Here is a 19,726-nt window from a genome sequence, read left to right on the forward strand (position 1 = left end):
TCCTTGCAGGAATCATTCCCCATTTCCATTTGAGCCCCCATAGGGCTCAATGGGAATGGGGATGGAGATAACAACGGGCACATTATGAGTATCCCATTGTTACCTCCCTCTTCCCCTCGCGGGACCCGGAAAAGACGTCTGCTTTTACCAGACATCTGATACGGGTCCCGCAATGGGAACCTCGTAATACACACTGCCAGAATGAAGGGAGCCGGTTCCGTACCGGCCCCCTTCATTCCGGGAGCGCAAGGGTCGTAATGAGGCCCATAGTTTTTGAATCAGAAATGTTATGTTTGCCATATTTTTTGTGGTAGTGAAATGCTTGTTGTAATTACTGGAGTTAAGCTGCATGCTGAAATTGTCCAATGTATTATCTGTTCTCTCAGAAATTAAAACGTATTTTTAATTTTCTTTATTTTTGTTGGCTAATGTCAACCTTTAACAAAGAAAGAATTACTTAAAAATCATGCTATACATACATTATTACAGTATCTAAAAATGTTTTACAGTTATCCAAACAAATAGTGCATTTCATCAATCTTTCAAAATCGATGCATAAAAAGATTTTTCAAAATGCATAAAACCAGTACAAGACACTGACAGTTACTTGACAAATACCCTCCTCAATTTTCAAAGACTTCAGAAAACCCAAGACAGCAATCACATCTGATGTAGTATCATCATTTAAGCATCGATTCCAGAAAATAAGAATATGCAGACCCCTTGGTATAAGGGCAAACAACAGAAAGTCGTCTGCATAAGAGAGCCATGTGAGCCATTACTTATTAAACTTAGGATAGGAAGAGACCACCTTCTTAAACGACTCACCAATGTCGGATACATAAAGGTTAAATAGGCAGGGGGCAAGAATGCACCCCTGCCTAACTGTGTATAAGTAGCAGTATTTCTAGAGAGAGAGCATTGATAATCCATTCTAACCTGGATGTTGGAATTGGAATAAATGCCAATAATTACTAATAGCAGACCCCTCGGGATCCCCCAGCCAGAATGAAGCATTAACATTGGCCCTCATTACGAGGTGGGCCAAAGGGATACTGGGCACCGTTAAGGACATTGGTGCCGGTAATCCCTTTACGTCCTATTCTGAGGTCCCTTAGCTGGTCCCTTCCTTAACGCCTGGTTTACCAGGCATTATGGATGGGGCCCGTTAAGGGACTTCAGAGCTAATAACGGTACTGTAATTTGCGGTACCGTTATTACCACCTTCCCCCTTCCCATTGAGCCATATGGCGGCTGAAATGGGAATGGGGAATGGCTTTTTCAATGGGGACTTACCAGTCCCGCAAAGGTCGGAATGGACCGGTAAGACCCCATTGAATGAGGGTGGACCCGGTATTGGAGGTAGTCAGGGCGCTAATAGCGACATGACTACCTCCAACCTCGGAATGAGGCCCATTGATTGCCAACATATAATGAGTCCATTTTCTAATTCCAACCCACATTTTGAGCAGCCTATAACACAAATCCATTCAGATTGGTGCCCAACTCTCTAAATGCTGTGATAGCAAAGCAGCAAAGACCTTGCTCTCCACACCGAAGATTGATATTGGTCTGTAGTTCTTTGGATCCATATGGTTACCTTTTTTGTAGACTGGAATAACATATGCTGTAAGCTATGACAAGGGCATATTCATATTATTAACTACCTACCTAAAATTCATCAGAAGAATTTTTGACCAAAGGACACACACCCATTTGATAACCCATTTGGGCCTATTGCCTGAGACTAACGTTTGCCCAAAATAATCGCATAAAAATCCTCTTGATCAAAGTCAAGTTGCCATTCCCCTACTTCCAATTCCAAAATTACATTTCTAGTCACTCCATTCAGGTTACTCTGCCTCCTGAGGTTACTCTGCCCAAAAGCTGCACCAAAATAATCCACCTACACTCCTTCACCAACTGGATTCAATTGAATGTTCACTTGGCTCTTCCTTAGTTCATTGATAATAATCCAAAATGCACCAGAGTTTTTGTTATACATAAATTCCAGCATCAGAGATAAACAAAGTGAATCCACATCCCTTTTAAGGAGAATAACACATCTTAAACCCAATAAGCCTACTTCTTAGTCTTGGTCCTGAGGTATGTTTGGCCAATTCCTCCCAAAAATCTCGGTTTGATTCTGAGTGTTTTGAATTTTCATTTTCGTGAGATCAAATAGATACAGTGTGAGATTATTTCATTTAAGGACATTTCATAGCCAAGATGGGAGTAGGGAGCCTTGGCTACGGATATTGTTGCCCCATTTGAGGTTGAGATTGAGAGAAAGCTTACATGGGCTGCCACAAGACAGGGTGCTCCATTTGCCCTTTCCTGTAAGGTATTTTATAATAACAACTGAAAAACCTATTTACAACATTGAGAAGCCTGCACACCTGCACCTTCAACTGTACAATGGAACCTAGCTCCCACAAAACACGAGTGCTGCATTCTTATTATATGGCCTGTTCCACTCGGGACAGGTTGCATAATGTTATGACTGGCACCAATTATATGAAAGGGGAGAGTGTGTCATCTTATTTGTCAATGTCTGCATGAGCTACCCCAGGAGGTTTATATTGCAGAGAATAACACCCAAAAGATCCACTAGCCAATCTGACAAAGGGAAGCGTCTGCCATTTTGAAACTAGCTTGACATCCGCCCATCCTCTGACAAAACTCCTCTAACTGGTTGGGCCTCTCATTTAAATATTTGAGCAGTATGAATTCCCCTGACTTTCTGAGCCCTGCAAGTATAAGCAGTGCCCAGATCATTATCCCTGAGCAGTGCAGTTTAGCTGTCCTCTTTTGGGCAAATGTGATTCCTGGTATACACAAAGTTGATTCAAGCAACCCACTCCTAAATTTTTCATTTCACTATGGGTTGTCAAATTACTAATAATGTCTGCAAGGAAATTGCATTTTCTCTATATACAAGGCAAGGGGTAGGATGAGAAATGTAGGGAACCCCATATACTGTCTCCTGGGAAGACACTGGCCCACAACGAAGGCGATCAACAAAGACTCCTTTCCTGAGCCTGTCCAGAGACGCCAATGCCTGAAATCTCTGTCCAACGTTGGCTCACTCTTCTCTGCCACAATACCACTACTGCCTATCCTGCGTCCTAAAACAACATCCTTGCCCACATCCGACTTAGCGGTGCTCCTTGCAGTTGACTCCCGCACTTCGCCGGTAAGCATCACCATGTACACCAGAACAAAACTGCTCAAGTGACTGTCGCCTGTTGCATTACGACTGTTCGGCATCTGCCCAGCTTAACTCTGATCTAAAGTCTCCTCACATTGTAACCGCTCTGTGCCTGTTTAACATAACATTGCCCATACTACTTAAACAGCAGCTTTCTGTGCAGAAATGGCAGCAGGCTGTTAGCGGTGCCCTATGTGATTTGTCTTCTTAAATCGCTACTAGCACATGAACAGTGACCCAGCCTGACTAACCGCTCTACAGTGAAATATTACTTGCATATAGTGATTTTTTCATTTACTTTGATTGTTATTACATTGTAACGTTTAAATGCATACTTGTTCAAATGCAGATTGTTATGACTTTGACATTAAAACATTAAATGTATAGGTTCTTTGCTCGGCGGAATGTTCAAAAACATAATCTTTACTATACTAACACTGGCACAGCTGGTATATCACTGCCTTGCACTTCGCTCCCACTCGATCGCACCACCCACTTACCCCGGCTGGGTAAGTGTGTACAGCAATCCCTGACATTTCAGACAACTGTTCTAGGTATTGCTTATATGTGCTTCAGTGTCAACTCAGTTGCCACTACACCTCTCCACTCTATACAATGGTATCACATGTAGTGCATAGCAAATGCATACTAGATTCACCAGATTAACCTACCTAACTGCAACTGCCTTGCTAGCCATGCTAGTGCTCATTGGCCCACTGTTTAATTTTAAATTAGCCTATTTGTTTGTGAAAGTGCACTTTGGCCCACTGTCTATTTCTGAATCAGCCTATTTGTTTGCAAAAGTGCTCATTGGCCCAGCGCCAATATTGGTAGCTGTCTGTTGCCCCAACAACTACACTGTATATCCATTTTCCCGGCCCACTTCGCCACCACTATGCTCCCTGCCCTCATTGCCCGGTATGTGAACCCACTCCCTAGAGTCTCAACCTTAGGCTATACAATCTTCCCCATCTTCAGTTACCTATTCCTGTTACATAGTGCCTCACCTCACCTAACCATGACCACCAGCGCTAATAACACCAGACTCTGCATTACTACTCCTAGTCATCCAGCAGTCATGCCCATCAATAATACAGTTTATTCTAACGGCGCATTTATCTTCTTCAAGGCAGACCTGACCTTGCTTTACTGCCCCAGATACCACCCCGTGCCCTGCCCCATGCTATTCCTTCCCAGCACTCCAGCCCTACACTTTATAGCCCAAACAAGACCCATCACTGCACCTAAAAGAGATGATAGACTCTCAGCACATAGCTATTACCAACACCCCCACATTAAAAACCAGCACACCCCTCCTTGTCCCAACTTCACTACTATGCCTAAACCTCATGTGACTCAGGAGAACCCCAACATCAACCCTCAGTGAACTACCACCTCTAATGAGATCCTGAAAAACCTACTTAACACCACAGCAACCCACCCTCAGATCAATCTGACCCTTCCCTCAAGCTCGCCCAAAACCACTCTGCCTCTCTTAGGAGCCCTACTAAATGTCAGGTCCCTTAGGGCCCATGCAATGAATATTCACGATTGTATACTAAAATTCAAGCTTGACTTCTTAGTGCTCACCGGAACATGGCTACATACAGCCTGAGGCCCACAGATTACACTAGCCATCCCCCCTGAGTACACCCTCCTTAGAGCAGATTGTGCAGATGCCATAGGGGGTGGAGTGGCCATTATCCACAAAACCTCACTACAATTCAGGGAATGTAAAATGGAATCACTCACTGGCTACAAAGTCCTCGCTCTTAAGCTAGCCATCAGCCCCAAGGTAACAATTAACTTCCTAATAGTATACAGAGCACCGAGTGCCTCAAACAATCCAGACATAGACCTACCTCTCTTAATAACACCCTTTCTCAAACCCAAGACCAACTACATCCTCCTAGGAGACCTCAATCTAGTCTATAATGATCCCATGGAAAGCAAAGCAACAGCCTGCCACAATGCATTCCTCAGGATGCAATTCACTCAAATTGTGAATACCCCCACCCACTCCAAAGGCAGAATTCTTGATTGGATACTTACCTTGAACACCGCAGTAACCATAGTAGATATCCTCAGGATGCAGTGGACAGACCACTACTTATTTAATTTAACGTAAACCTAGACAAAGACTCAATAGCCAAAACATGTAGCCCAGCGCCCATCCAAATCAGAAATGCATGCAAACTCACCCCTGAGAACCTTAATCCATTACTCATCAACCTGCTAGATGACAAACCACTAGACAGCATTAATACAGAGAGCATCTCAGCTCATTACCACCAATGTTTGAAAACTGCAATAGATGAAGAAGCCCCTCTTCTCAAAACCAAATTGCCTAAGCACAAACGCTGCTCCCCTTGGTTCAATGATGAACTCATAGAACTCAGAAGGGAAAAAAGAGCCCTAGAACATTTATCCAGAAAAATCATTCCCAGAACTCCAAATCAAACTGCAACAGCTATCCAAAGCATATAAACTTAGTGTACTCTCCCTTAAAGCTGAATCGTACAATAAACGTATCTCTAACGCGGCCTCTAACACAAAAGAATTATTCACTATTATCAGAGAACTAGAATCCCCCATCCTACCCACCAGCCCCATTAATACTACCAAAGCTTGGTGCGCCACCATTCAGGATGCTCTGGCCTCTAAAATGAATACGCTCCAAAGCAAAATAGCCACACAAAAAATGCTCCTAGAGCCCACAGCCAATCCTTCTCACCCTTCAGGTACTATCATAAGGTCTGATGTACCTGAATTCCACTTCGCTCAAGTTTCCAATGAGCAGGTCCTCAAAACAACAGCATTTCTTAAACCTTCTAACTGCAAAGGCGTCAGTTTTCCTGCAAAAATAGTCAAAGACTGCGCCACCACACTAGCACCCATCATTACCGAATTTGTTAACGAGTCCTTCAATTCTAGTGAAATACCAGCATCCATTAAAGTAGCATGGGCCCCTACTCAAAAAACCCTCATTAGACCCAGCAATCCCCACGAATTACAGGCCCATCAAAACAGTGCCATTGTCCTTAAAGTCATTGACAAAATAGCATATACCCAAGTACAAACCCACTTTGAACAGAACCACTTGCTAGGGAATAGACAATCAGGATTCTGTCCCAATCACAGTGAGACTGCCCTTCTAGATTTAAAAAACCAGATGGACTCTATCAGTGACTCTGGTAAACTGTGCCTCTTACTACTGTTAGACCTCTCTGCGGCCTTTGAATTAGTCAACCATGAAAAACTATGCCAAACCGTAACCACCAACTTTCACTTCTCCAAGAAAGCCACTACTTGTTTACAATCTTTCCTCTCTGACTGCACCTCAAGAGTCACCCTAGGGGAAGAAGCAGCAGATCCCATCCCTGTACCTCTGAGAGTACCGCAAGGATCCTGTCTTTCCCCTACACTTTTCAACACCTACACGAAATTACTCTTCGCGGCACTAGATGCTATGGGAGTAATTTATACAAACTTCGCCGATGACACACAAATACTTATACCCATCAAAGGTAACCTCGAACAGGACATGGCTTGCATTAACAAAATCCAATCCCTTAATCAAAACTGGATGGCTAACAATAGTCTCTGCCTCAATGGAAATGTAAGGATTAAGAAGTGGATTCGAAGCTGGGTATCCGTGCGCTAGTGATCACTGATTAAATTATGGTTAAATGAACTTGAATGTAGTGACAATAAGATGGGTGCAAGCAGCAATCACTCTGATCCCGCCAACCAATCCACCCTGGTTGGTAATAATAGAATAAACTAATGAGGGATGGGGAGGTAATGCGCTCTGCACCATTACAATAATGCAAGAAAAAGTGTATATAGATTTCATTTAATTATGAACAGCCGACACGTGTTTCGACACGCAGGTCGTCTTCAAGGCTTAGTAGTTAAGACAAGTTATAAGTTCAGAACATGGAATCACATAATAACATTATAGGCAAGATATAAGTCACAACAGAGCAAAAAATAATAAATAAACATCATGGAATAATTTAACATTGACCATTAAAATAAAATACATGAAAGTTCCAGTATCACATTCATGCGTATGAACCAAAAAGTATTCAAAATGGATGAATCAAAAAGAAATTAAAGAGGCATTGCATACCAAGTGTCAGGTTGAGAGGGAGGGACAAGTGATACGCAGTAACAAAAGAAAACAAAGTCAAAATAAGCAGCCACTTGGCAATTGGCATGTCTGAAAGCATGAAACATGTCAGTAACATTGATCTAATCACTTTCCAGGTTCATGCTGTAATACCATATTATTAATATAGGTGCCCTGGATTCGCCTAAAACACTGAAATAAACCTGCATGTGATTCAGGCACGAGTCACCTGATAAAATTAATTAAGGACACTCTCAAAGCAAAAAGAAAAGCACCAAGGTGCTATGAACATGTTGCCTGCCATAAGTGGACTAAAAACAATCAGTGTGGCAAGTAAATCAAAATATTTTGAAAAATCACAGACAGCGCGTGTGTACTCAAGAGGTGTCCACTTAAAATAAATAACCCATGAGAGGTCAAGTGACATGTGTAGCAAAAGGATAGTCTTACCGCGAACAATTGTAGTCAGTGAAAGATCTGGAGAATCCTGAATTTAAGAAAGATGATATCAGAAACCAAGTGGAAAAATGGACAGCTCAGTAAAAAGGCGTAAATGCAAAGCTTGATATCACATACCTATTGGATGGCGTGTGCACTACACAGAAGAAACACCAAGATCGTCATGCAAATGACAGTCAAAATGGAATGAAAGCTGTAATGGCTGAGTCATGTATATGGCCTGGAACAGAATAAAAGGAACACAATTTCAGGTCCAAAGTCGAATTCTCAAGGTAACTATCAAAGTCGTATTGGACCGTAGGGTGAGAAGCAGTCATTCTAAAGGAATACTTAATCGTTAAATCGAGCAGCACAACAAAGTACGGGGTAATCCCAGTGGTGAAAGGCAACGCTCTTGCAGTTAGATAATGCTACAGCGTACGTCACGGAAGTGACGTAGGCAATGTGAGGACGTGTTGCATTGCATTGATGACATCAGAGATGAACAAAGTTAATCCGCAATTGGCGTTTCTGCCGATTGAGTCTGACAATGAAACTGAGGCTGTAAAGGGTACGTAGAGCAATATTCTCATGCATGAAACATCATGCAAGCAGAGCAAATATTCGGATGCAAGACCATCAGAGATAAACATTATTGGATCGGAGTTAGCGTTTCAGCAAGTGTCATCTCACTGTAAAAATAAGGCTCTAAGAGATTGGTAAGGCATAATGTAAGGCATGTAACAACATGCAAGCAAGGTGAACATAGAAGTGGAACAAAATGAGCACACTATTAGAACGAAGTTATGAGAAGATTGATGAGGCAATATTCTGATGCATGAAATATCATGCAGGAAAGTGGATATTATATGGCAACAACATCAGTAGTTGAAAAGCTTTAGTTCGGGATTGGCGTTTCAGCAAATGGCATCTCACTATAAAAATTGTCAGCTCAATGGGGTTAGTAAAGTGATTTTCAAAAGCATGAAGCGGCATGCCAGCAAGGTAAGCATTAAGGTGGAACAGATTGTGACTATGCTATGGTACAAATGCGAGAGGCCACATAAAGTACAGGCCACTGTAATAAAGTACATCAAGTGACTTAGATTAAATACGGCAGGCACTGGTGCTTGATCACAAAGTGGGAGGACTCCGGTCCAGGCCAACCAGGTCGCAATTAAAACATCATATATATCAGGTGAAGAGGTAAAGGAAAGTACATGCATCTGATTAATGCAATACCGAGCTGCTGGTTGTACACCTGAGACATCATCATTAAAGTGGTTGGACAATGAAGTTACAAAAATACATACATCTCATGATCAGAATTGAGACCTCTGGTTGTACAACGTAAAAAACAGATAAGTTTGGCTTCCATTTGTCTAAGTTTAAGTTTGAGATTGCCTCCCCTTTTCCCCCGATGCACTTTCATGAATCCAATATAACGTAGATCAGAGATATGATCCAACTGGAGTTCGAGTTGCCAGGGTAAGGCTAGGGGAGATTTTGGCTCGCACATTTTGAGACTTGCTAGGTGTTCCCTAATGCGAACTCTGAGCTGGTAAATGGTGCTTCCCATGTAGAGCTTGCCACAGACACATATTATGACATACACCACGAAAGTAGTTGTAACGCTCACCTGACTCCCACGGAGGCGCTGGCCTGGTTCGCGCTGCTGTGACCTCTTCTAAGGTGATGCGCAGGGTTCGGAAGACGGACTGGACCGGGCCCCCAAATCTGGCTTGTCTGGCTCGCAGAAGTATCCTTCTGTAGGTGAAAATAGGGGATTAACTGTCTGCGGGGTAATGCAATCGGCCTCCCACTTTCCCCTCTCACCCTCCTCGAAACCCTTCTGTGATTCCTCGTAGCGTCTCACCTTAGGGTCTGGAAGGATGAGCTCTCCATCCTCCTTCTGATGCAGGGGTGCGTTGGTATCCAGCAACTTCACTGGATTTTCGGATTGGTGAGAACCAAACTTGCTTGGCTTCCAGGTAAGTTTTTTGATAAGAGGTTCCCCTTGTGTCCATGCATTAATGTACTAATGCTAGTGTCTTTTTCCCCATAGGGGCTGGGGTACGGAATGCCGGGGAACAGGCGCCGACCTCAGATGAGAGGTGAAATCCTTGTAGAAATCAGGTAAGTCTTTAATGAGCGTTTTTTGGTAATGTCTATTCATTCGCTCATTAACGCTGATGTCTTTTTTTCCCCTTAGGGGCCGGGGTCCGGAAATGCCAGGATGTGGCGCGGACCCGAAATGAAGAGGGAATGAATCAACAGGTAAGTCTTAACATGGAGATTTAGCTTTCCTTATTCCCTTCTCTCTCTCACCCTTTGTTCTGGTCTTTTTCTCCCTAGGCGCTGGGGCGTGACTGCGAATCCGGATGATCGCTGCTGAACATGGAGGCACCCTGTAAAGGTGAGCGGAATGCGGCGCTGCATCGATCGATGCAATGAGCTTTTAAATAAAAGTCTTCCTTTTCAGGATTGTCGGCGAGATGTCTCCGGGATGCGGATTTAGCAGGTAAGGGCTTTTCCTTCTTCTGTTCTCTTCTTCTCTTCCTTTGCAGGTGATCCAGGATGCTGGTAGGCGTGGCAGAAGTCAGGATGCAGGAGCAGACACGGTGAGCGTCCAGCTGCTAGATGCAGAACAACGCGAAGCACGTGTGGCTGATCGGGTGGGGTTTAAATAGCCTTGGAAGAAGTTCCAGGTATGTATCCTTCCTCCAATCAGGTATGTATCCTTCCCCGACCACGACCTTCCCCATGGATGGTAAATTAGTCCCAGAGGTAAAGTAGTTCCTTTCAGGCCTCAAGGAGGCCGGGATCCTGCAGCATGGTCTGCATCAGGTAAGTGCACCCAAGCACTCCCATAGTGAGCCTGGCGCCTATGGCGCCAGGACTGACGTCTTTTATGAGCCTGGCGCCATAGGCGCCAGGACACTGTCCAAAGGGCCCCTATATGGGTTGCTGGGTCCTTCCTTGGGGACTGGATGTCCACTTTCGGGGACGCAGGGCTTGAACCGGCTCCCCGGGAGCGGGCATCATGACAGCACTCCCCCCCAAGGCCCCTCCCAAGGTTGTTCCCTCCAGGGGTTTTGGTGTGTCTGGGAAGAGTCAGTGGAATTTCCTGACTGATCGAGGTAAATGCACATGGTCGCTGGGTTCCCTCGACCTCTCCTGAGGTCCGTACCCCTTCCAATCAATTAGGTAGAACAGTTTTGACCTAAACATTTTTGAGTCTAAAATGTTCTTCACTTCGAATTCGGGCTCCCCATCTATTAGAATAGGTTCTGGAGGTTTGAGTAGTCGGGTTCCGGGTACCACTGGTTTCAGAAGTGACACATGGAAAACAGGGTGAATTCGCATACTAGCTGGTAAATCAAGTTTAACAGCCACTGGGTTAATTATTGCCATAATAGAATAAGGTCCCAGATATTTTGGGTTAAAAGTTCGAGGCCCTGTGAGTGGTAAATGTCTGGTAGCTAACCACATTTGATCCCCAATCTGATACGGAGGTGCTTCACTCCGATGTAGATCAGCATTCTCCTTGTATTTTCTCTTGGCTTGTTGTAAATGCGTAGTTGCCTCTTTGAAGGCTTGGGTAATTGTAGAATGCAGATGTTCTACTGCAGGCATTCTGAGGTTCTGAGGTGAGTCAAGGATTGAGGTTCGAGGGTGATGCCCAAACAAAGTATAAAAAGGACTGTGGCCAGTTCCAGAGTGTACCGAATTATTATATGCGTATTCGGCTATCCAAAGAATGTCTTTCCAGTCGCTTTCAGATTGCTGTAACATACACCGTTAGTACTGCTCAAGGGTCTGATTTCTCCTCTCGGTCTGACCATCGGTCTGAGGGTGGTGACTGGTCGATAATCTTACGTCGATCTGCGCCATTTGACAACATTTGCACCAGAAGTGGGAAATTAATTGGCTTCCCCGGTCAGAGATTAGTATAGATGGGAATCCATGTAGCCGAACAATATTTTTGAGGAATTCTTTGGCTAGGACAGAAGCTAAAGGTAAACCTTTCAAAGGAATAAAGTGGGCCATTTTGGAAAACAAATCCACAATTACCAGAATAGTATTGTACCCCGAACAAGGAGGCAGGTCCGTAATAAAATATATTGATAGGGTGTGCCAGGGTGCTGGCGGTATGTCTAGAGGTTGAAGGAGACCGGCTGGTCTTTTCTTTTGACTTTTATTTTGGGCGCAAACACCACAGGACATCACAAAAGATTTAACATCTTTTCGCCAAGAGGGCCACCAAAATTGTCGTTTCACCTTTTCCTCTGTCTTGGCAATACCGGGGTGTCCCTCTATTAATGTATCATGATAACCGGAAATAACTAGTTTGTGTAATTCCTTATGTGGCAGGAACAAGCGTCCTTGGAAATAAGGTAAACCATTATCTATGGTAAAGTCTGATCCCTTTTGTATCCAATCCTGTAAGGTTGTAGGGTCCAGGAGTTGTTTCACTCTGGCTTGAATGTCTTCAAGCGTCTGTAACGAAGTCATGCCTAGAATCCTCTGTTCGGGAATTATTGGTACTGGTTCTGAGTTTGTATCAGATTCTCCCATTCCAATTCGGAATAAGGCGTCTGCTTTGCCATTCTTGCAGCCAGGTCGATAGGTAATCATGAAATCAAATTCAGCGAAAAACAAAGTCCATCGGAGCTGCCGTGATGACTGAGCCTTGGTGGTTTTCAAATACTGTAAATTCCGGTGATCAGTGATCACTGTGATGGTATGTCGAGCGCCAAGCAGATAATGCCGCCAGGCTTTAAAAGCGGACTTAATGGCTAACAGTTCTTTGTCCGTGATTGCATAATTAACCTCGGTTGCCGAGAATTTTCTGGACCAAAATGCTACGGGATGCAATTGGTTGGTTTCGGGATCTCTTTGGGACAGGACAGCTCCCATGGCTAGGCTGGATGCGTCAGTCTCGACGACATAAGGGAGATCTGGACGCGGGTGTTTCAATATAGGTGCGGAGGTAAACTTAGCTTTTAAATCCTGAAAGGCCTGCTCGGCTTCTTCAGACAATTCAAAACATTTATTTTTCCTCAAGAGTGCAGTAATGGGTTGTACCACGCGTGAAAATTCCCGGATAAACCTGCGATAGAAATTGGCAAAGCCGAGCATGCTTTGAACCCCTTTTACAGAGGTAGGTGATGGCCATTTGAGGATGGCATCCACTTTTCTTGAGTCCATTCGGACTCCTTTGGGTGTCAGGATGAAACCTAGAAACTCGACTTCTGTGGTATGGAAAACACATTTCTCTAATTTAGCAAATAGTTTGTGTTGGCGCAGTTTTTCAAGTACTGCCCTGACGTGTTTTCTGTGATCAGATTCCGAAGAGGAGTACACCAGAATGTCATCGATATATACGACAACACAAACATCGATGAGTTCCCGAAGGACATCATTCATGAAGTATTGGAAGGCAGCCGGCGCGTTACACAATCCGAAAGGCATCGCCTGGTCGTCGAATAATCCGTATTTAGTATGGAAGGCAGTTTTCCATTTGTCGCCTTCTTTAACTCGTACCAGATGATAAGCCCCCCAGAGATCTAAATTGGTGTATATGCAAGCATCCTTCACCTGGTCAAGGAGTTCAGGGATCAGAGGCAGAGGATAACGGTTTTTAACCGTTATCTGGTTCAATGCGCGGTAATCGATACAAGTTCTAAGGTCGCCTTCTTTTTTGGGCACGAAGAACAAAAACGATCTGTGAGGAGGTAAATTGTGATTAATATTAGTGTAGAGAGCAACAACATCAATCGTGACTAGCAAATAGTCTGATTCCCATGTAATGGTTTGCAGACCCTGGAGTATGGGTGTACTGTCTCTGATAAATGACTTCATTTGAACCACAAACGGTTTAAGTGCTTCATCCAAATATTTGGATAGGCCTTCCGTAGCCCAATTGGTTCCACTCATAATTGGCCTAACTTCAGGCAATGAGTCAAAGGGTTTATGAATCTTTGGAAGGAAATACAGAGTAGGTAAAGTAGGGTCAGTAATTAAGAGGACATTTTTTTCCTCATCAGTTAGATATCTCTTGGTATACCAAATGTCGATTAGCTCAATAAGATCCATTACTACACATTTAGTTGGATTTGATGTTGGGATCTTATAACAATCTGGGGTATTAAGGTGTTTTATACCGATAGTAATATAGTCCTCTGAGTTGAGAATCACAATATTACCCCCTTGTCTGTCTCTTTAATAACAATATCATTGTCCTCAGCAAGATTTTGAAGAGCTTTATTTTGTTTGATGGTGAGATTAAATCTCCTATTGGGTTTCGCCCACCTATCTAAATACATATGGATATCTTTGGTTAGTGCTTGGTAGAATGTCTCAATGATGTTGTCAGAAGTAAATTGGGGCTTTTCTTTTTGCTTTGAGAGTGTCCTTAATTAATTTTATCAGGTGACTCGTGCTTGAATCACATGCCGGTTTATTTCAGTGTTTTAGGCAAATACAGGGCACCTATATTAATAATATGGTATTACAGCATGAACCTGGAAAGTGATTAGATCAATGTTACTGACATGTTTCTTGCTTTCAAACATGCCAATTATCAAGTGGTTGCTTATTTTGACTTTCTTTTTTTTTGTAACTGCGTATCACTTGTCCCTCCCTCTCAACCTGACACTTGGTATGCGATGTCTCTTTAATTTCTTTTTGATTCATCCAATTTTAATACTTTTTGGTTCATACGCATGAATGTGATACTGGAACTTTCATGTATTTTGTTTTAATAGTCAATGTTAAATTATTCCATCATGTTTATTTATTATTTTTGCTCTGTTGTGACTTATATCTTGCCTATAATGTTATTATGTGATTCCATGTTCTGAACTTATAACTTGTCTTAACTATTCAGCTTTGAAGACGACCTGCGTGTCGAAACACGGGTCGGCGTTCATGATTAAATTAAATCTATATACACTTTTTCTTGCATTATTGTAATGGTGCAGAGCGCATTACCTTCCCATCCCTCATTAGTTTTTTCTGCCTTAATGGAGCCTCAGCCAGACTCAGCAAACTCCACCCTGACTAAACATCGATAGTGATACATGGCACCCCTATCACTATATCTCATAAAGTCAAAACCCTAGGAGTTCACCTTGACTCCAGTCTCACTATGAATAACCACATCAGTGCTCTCGCTTCCTCCATGGCATATACAGCCAAACCCATCACACTAAGCAGGCCTCTCCTCTCTGCTGAAAAGTGCCTGACATTTGCCAGAGCCCTTATCCTAACAAAGATGGACTACTGCAACGTTCTACTGTTAGGTACTTCAAAAAGGAATTTAAACAAACTGCAACTCCTCCAAAACAAAGCCCTTCGAGCAGTCCGGGGCATCAACAGAAGATAGCATATTTCTCCACACAGAAGAGATGTTCATTGGCTTCCAGTACAAGCGGAAAATCTCCACAAATCTCTCACCATCACCCACAAATTCATCTCTGACAACGCCCCCATCTATCTCAGTTGAAGCATTTCCTGCAAAACCACGACCAGAACACTCAGATCCAGCGCTAATACACAACTTTACATCCCATGTTTCAAAACATCCAGAGCAGGTAACGCCAGCTTCCCCATAGCAGCTCCCCACATCTGGAACTCACTTCCTACCCACCTCAGCAACGAAACTTAATTCCCAAAATTCAAGAAACAATTAAAACATGGTTGTTTAACAAATACTAACAGCGCAAGTGCAACACAGCTTGTCTCCTCAATCGGAATACTGCCTAATCTGCATGCTCCCTGAGTTTAAGATTGATGTAAATCGCTCAAGGCGCCTAACATGTATGTAACTTCCTAAGATTCCCAAGATATATGTAACTGTTTAAGATGCCTATGATGTATGTAACCTATGCCATGACACCCAAGGGTTTGGGTGTGTAATCAAATGCAATAAATAAATAAATACATTAAAAAATGATGCAGCAGGTGTCGGTCCTCAGCCACCAGATTCACCACATCTCCATCGTCTATCCTCCGCTATGTGGCTATTTCATAGACCCCTTGAAAGATGGGTATCCATGGTTGGGAATGCCCCATCCTATGTATCCTTATGTATATTGTTTGGTCTCTGCTGCAACTTATTTGGTATTTTCTTGATCCCAGTCTAAGTCTACAAGCTATGTCTCAGGAAAGACTCCTTTTTGCAGTTGTTATGGAGCTGGCAATTTCGAAATCACTGGCAATTGAGGCCGCAGGCAATGAAGAGGCTGAATATGTTTGCAGTTCTTGAGGGGCAGTGTTCTTTGCCAGATTAAAGGATTTCTTTGGAAAGGTATTGCTGCATCATAATAGTCTTTGTAGTACCACCTAAATGTATTGTTTTTCTATTGATGTAATTCCCATTTGATGAATACTTTGACTTTCATCCAATTTCTTTGCAGATGTTTACTTTGTTTGATTCAAGTCTAAATGATCCATTCTGTTTAAGGATGACCATCTTCTCTTATAGTTTGTTGAAGCCAATTGATCAGTATATAATATATTTGTCTAGCATTCCATTTGAAGATGTCGGTAAATGCTGTTGCCAAATGTGGGAGAGATGATTGCACCTTGGGTCTCTATTAATTTCCAAATATTTTCTGATCGTGGTCACATTACAACATTGCCCTTTCCCCTTTATCCTTACTCCACTGCTAATCTCCTTGTTACTTTGCTTCCTTTCCGCTGAGTTCTGGAGATTTAAGTAGAATGAAATAGCTTGGAAGCTTACTACTGAACATAGTTCTGTAAGATTTCTCACTTCATAAAATTCATAAACTCCTTGAAATATATATCTTCACCTGAAAGCAGAGTAATTCCCCACTTTGCTGCTTCATCATAAAGATGGTACATGTCTTTGAAGGCATCTGATTTTTTTTTACTGAGGTTAAAAGAATAATGCCGGAATTGACCGAATTTGATTTCACAGCAAATATGTTTTTACCTTGGTAAAAATAAAACATGTCCCCCAAAAAGCCTGTACAACCACAATGTCCCCACTTACGCTGCAGGGTCCCTTTTTCTTCTTTTTTTCTCTTTTTTTGGGTCCCCCACTTCCAATGTCGAGGAAGCAAGGGACACCCCCAAAACCCACAAAGCTAAAAATACCAAACATGGGGAGCAGGGGAGACCCACAAACCCTGCTCCTCATGTTCAGTATTTTCGGCCTCAAACTAATTGTACCAGCTGATTTCGGTCAAATGTTCCATTCAGCAAATTGTTTTCGAACAATTTAGATGAAACATCTGAAAAGGGACAGGAGCATAGGCATTGTTGCCCAGCTTGTTGCAGCACTGTCATCGTTATCTCAACACTCACGCAAACAGGCAAGCGCAGTAGGGGGGTGGCAGTAAATTAGGCATCAAGTAGAGAACCCCCAGTCAGCCCCACAGTTGGAGGGACTTCCCCACTAAGAATATATGAAACCCACATGCTCTGACCGAAATACTGACCCATATACTTTTTAGACCATATTCTTGATGATGCTATTAGCTTTACATGTGTACTGAATCCAGTGTTTGCAGTCATAAGCACTTAAGTTGATATGAGATGTTTCTTCCTTCATCCTCCCAAAGAAGTTGTTTTATATACTAGGTCATTAGCTTTACAGATCACAGAAGATACCTCTAACAAGTTTAACAAGTAAACCACAATAGGAATATCTGCTTCTCAAATAGATAGGAATGAGTGCCTGGACCCCAATCAAATACAGTTTCACATGGAAAACAAAGTATTTCTTGTTGGACTTAGGACACATAGATTCCCACCTGCTCCTACAGCTACCCAAACCAATATTCGGCATTAGTTGGACACTGGTACTCATATTTCAGCTGATTGACTCAATATAATCTTTCAAAACATGGCAATGTATTGCATCCCTAACAATGAAAGTCTAATCATTGAAGCCCTAGAACCCTCACACAAATCTTTGCTTTTTTTCTCAAGGGGCCAATCACGACACTCAATTATGTAACCTTGCATCAGGAGAAATGTCCTACCAAACTAACTCTCAAATTCATTATTATCTCTGGACACTAAAACACAAGGCTTCAGACTCTTGATTTGAAATTATAACCATTGCCAATGGAAGCTGAGGATGTTAATTGGCATTTTTTATTCTATTTACTAACCCTAGCTCAAAGTATATAAAACCGAAGAGGTTCAAGTGAATAAGCCAGGATGTGCATGCAAAGAAAAGGTATGGAGACTGATTCCATTTGTGAACCAGAGTGTGTGAGACTCAGGTATGAAATTATGGACTTAATCTAGTGTATGTCAGTATTGTGAATGCACACAGCATATGCCAGCTAAAAGAAGGGTGTCCTTTCTTCCTACACAACACAGGGATTTAACCATTATTCATCTACTTCTTGAGAATGTGTAAAAACCTTAACAATGATCACAAAACAGTAATGGATATCAGTGGTAAAATCAACTATTTAGCCAGGAGTATCTGTTCCTTTGGTTAAAAAGGTTGAACGTTTTCAGCCTCAGAATGTAATAATGGAAAGGGAAATTCTGTCTATTGAAAATCCAGTGGACTGTCAGAAGGAAATCTTTGATGGACATAGTAGGCTAATTGAAGATCTCCAATCCCATTGTAAGTGTACTTAAAAAAATAAACGTCTGAGCTGATATCCTAATTTGTGGGTTTCTTGATTGATGCCAGGGAAAAATATCTTATTCAAAGCTTAAACTAAATATCTCCAGCTGATGAACATCAGGTCCGGCCTACCTTTTCTAGGGATTCTGAAGAACATTTTGATAAGATTGTGAAAAGACAACGCATTCAGTAGGCATATTTGTTTTTCCCAATATACAATCAGAGAATCCATTTAATCTGAAACTACTAGTTGGCCTCATTACCAGTTGGGTGGTGTAGTACAAAATGATGTAAATGCAGTGGTAATTTTATTACCTCTGCATTACTGAACCGCCCAACTACAGGTTTGGTGGAGAGGAGGAGGATTCACCTCCAGCTAAGGGCTTGAGGTATATCCGTCACCTTTCCACCACGAAAACAACAACATTGGTGAAATTAACGCCAGCGATATTTCCTCTGAAATCCCCATGGAGCCCTATGGACTCCAATTATTGGGGACTAACACTGGCTACTACCACTTATAATCGGCAATAATTTCGCTGAACCAAGTGGCCATAATGGTAATTTGTTTTGGTGATATCTCAGTGGATTTACAGCCAAGTTCCAACAAACTTTTGATGAGGACGATAATAGCCTTTCAAGATCACAGGATATTAATTAAATCTGACACTTTTCCTGCCATGCACCAGCAAAGATGGGACCTGCGCCCTTTGTATATTATCAGGTATATTGCTGCTTGAATTCTAGTTTCTCAAGAATATTGACAAACATTGAGGCATCCATGTGGAGGAATCTAGCAAAATATAAACTTCTAAAATAATCATGGAATAGTTTCTGAATTTTCAGATTTTTTGAATTTCTGAAGTATCAGATTTTATTTTATTTTAGAATGGATTCAAAATGTTTTTAATGTAGTAATTAGGGTCCGCTGTCACACACATTTTAAATTAAGTGCACATTGCACGAAGGGGACTGCTAATATTAGCACTCATGTGCTGTTGGGTCCCCTACATGTAGTTTTCAAGTTGTGTAAAATGGAGTGCAAAAAGCAAAGAGTAAAAGCAGGAATCTCACCAGCACGACTTTGTTTTTGCAGGCTGAAAAGTGTAAATGTTAATAATGGCCACACAACAGTTACAATTACCTGTTTCTTTCATGTGCTAAAAACAGATACTTGCCATAGAAATTGATTACTTTAAAATCTCATGCCGGCTTGAAACATACATCAAGCTTTATTTCGGATAAGAAACATAAAATCACTATAAATAGCAGGACAAATGTTACAATTTGTAACCACAGTGGAACAGTCAGAAGGAGC

This window comes from Ambystoma mexicanum, chromosome 2q (assembly GCF_040938575.1).
Source record: "Ambystoma mexicanum isolate Mex_15411 chromosome 2q, UKY_AmexF1_1, whole genome shotgun sequence".
NCBI lineage: Eukaryota > Metazoa > Chordata > Amphibia > Caudata > Ambystomatidae > Ambystoma > Ambystoma mexicanum.